This window comes from Polypterus senegalus, chromosome 17 (genome assembly GCF_016835505.1).
Source record: "Polypterus senegalus isolate Bchr_013 chromosome 17, ASM1683550v1, whole genome shotgun sequence".
Lineage (NCBI taxonomy): Eukaryota > Metazoa > Chordata > Cladistia > Polypteriformes > Polypteridae > Polypterus > Polypterus senegalus.
Window position 1 is genome coordinate 84,068,643 of NC_053170.1, and position 2,804 is coordinate 84,071,446.

Genomic DNA, 2,804 nt, shown 5'->3' on the forward strand with positions numbered 1-2,804 from the left:
CAAGCGAGACTCTACATAAGAGGAGGCAGGCTCTACATTCAGAATTAAACCTCTTGACAACTAAAGAAACCGAACAACTAATTTACAAATCCAGACATCATTATTATGAACATGGAGAGAAAGCTAATAAGCTTTTAGCGCAACAAATTCACAAGCAAGATGCAACGCAATCTCGTAATTACTAACACGAACGGAGATAAAATCATCGAACACAAAAATATAATGTACACTTTTAGAGACTACTATAAATCCCTATATACTACTGAGTTTAAAGAAGACAATATACAATCTAATGCATTTCTGGATAAATTACAGATACCACAAATTGACGCTTATTAGTGTGGAGGAGCTCGATAAACCTCTGTCATTATCAGAATTACTGGATGCTATAAAGTCACTCCAAGGTGGAAAAGCAGCAGGCCCTGATGGCTACCCTGCAGAGTTTTACAAGAAATTCTCCGCTCAGCTAGCTCCCCTCCTATTAGCAACATTTACAGAAGCCAGAGATAACCAATCTCTTCCACAAACCTTTCGCCAAGCACTAATCACTGTCTTTCCAAAACAAAATAAGGACTTATTACAATGTGCATCATACAGACCAATTTCACTTCTGAATAACGACGTTAAAATACTCTCTAAAATCATAGCTAGAAGGATGGAGAAAGTGCTCCCTCAGTAATATCACAAGACCAAACTGGATTTATTAGGGGCCGACACTTATCTTCAAATCTTCGACGCCTGTTTAATGTAATATACTCACCAACTAAATCAAACACCCCAGAAATATTATTATCATTGGATGCAGAAAAGCATTCGACATGATTGAATGGAAATACCTTTTACTATTTTGGAGAAGTTTGGGTTTGGCCCAACATTTGTGCATGGATTAAATTACTGTATACTAACCCAGAAGCTTCAGTTTGCATCAATAACATTTGCTCAGACTACTTTAAACTAGAACGTGGCACAAGACAAGGATGCCCTTTGTCACCACTGCTGTTTGCAATTGCCATTGAACCACTGGCAATACATTGTCGAAATACTGATCAGATAAAGGGGATTAGCAGAGAAGGACTGGAACAGAAAATCTCATTATATGCAGATGACATGGTACTGTATATATCGGACCCAGAAAATTCTGTGCCTGCAGTCTTAGCAGCACTCACAGAATTTCAAAAGCTCTCTGGTCTCAGAATTAATCTGAATAAAAGTGTACTCTTTCCGTGAATTCGCAAGCATATAATATTAGATTAGACACCCTTCCTTTTATCATTGCAGAACAGTTTAAATACCTCGGGTAAACATCACAAGTAAACATAAAGCTCTTTATCAACAAAATTTCGTCGTCTGCATGGAAAAAATTAAACAAGACTTGCATAGATGGTCAACCCTTCATCTCACACTAGCTGGAAGAATTAACACTGTTAAGATGAATATTCTTCCTAAGCTCCTTTTTATTTCAAAACATACCAATATACATTAATAAATCGTTCTTTAAGCAATTAGATTCAACAATAACCTCATTTATTTGGAATTCTAAACATCCACGCATCAAAAGAGCGACCCTACAAAGACAAAAGGCAGAAGGCGGCATGGCTCTACCTAACTTCCAGTTTTATTACTGGGCGCAAATATACAGTCGATAAGAACCTGGACACAAATAGAAGAACATACACAGGCATGGACCGCAATAGAAGTAAAATCCTGCAGTACTTCTTTGTATTCCTTGCTTTGTGCTCCAATAAACACACGCTATCGGCAATACACTAATAACCCAATTGTGCTCCACTCACTTAGAATCTGGAACCAATGTAGAAAGCATTTTAAGACGGAGAAGCTTCTTTCTGTGGCACCCTGCAAAAGAACCACCTCTTTCAACCCTCACAAACATATGCAGTTTTAATATCTGGAAAAATTTGGAATTAACTTGCTTAGAGATCTTTATATAGACAACGTCTTTGCATCCTATGAACAATTACATTCCAAATTTAACATTCCAGCTACAAATTTCTTTCACTATCTTCAAATCAGGAACTTTGTTAAACAGAACCTTCCAGATTTTCCTCATCTTGCACCCTCATCCACGCTGGAAAAATTATTGCTCAATTTCAAGGAGTTAGACTCCATCTCTACAATATATAAAATCCTTTTACAATCCCTTCCTTTCAAAGATCCAAGAGGACACTGGGAAAATGACCTCTCAATTAATATATCAGAAAAGGAGTGGAAAGTAGCAATGCAGAGAATTCACTCAAGCTCCATATGTGCAAAGCATACAATTATACAACTCAAAATTATATATCGAGCACATCTGTCTCGACTAAAACTCTCCAAAATGTTTCCAGGGCATGATCCAACCTGAACGCTGCAAAAGCCCCAGCCTCACTAGGTCACATGTTCTGGGCCTGCTCCAAATTAACATTATTCTGGACAAAAATTTTAATTACCTCTCAGACAGTCTTGGACTCACAATCCCTCCTAACCCATTAACAGCTGTGTTTGGTGGTTCTTCCAGAGGGTCTTAAAGTGGAGAAAGACAAACAAATTGTGATTGCATTCACTACACTTTTGGCACGCAGACTTATTCTGATAAACTGGAAGAACCCAAACTCTCCTCTTTTAAGTCAGTGGGAAACTGATGTGTTATATTATTTAAAATTGGAAAAAATCAAATACTCAGTTAGAGGATCTGTGCAGACTTTTTTCAAAACATGGCAGGATCTAATCAGTAATATTTTGAAATGATTTTATAAAGCACAGAGAATTTGTTGATTTAGGTATTTTTAAAAGCCTTAAATTTTACA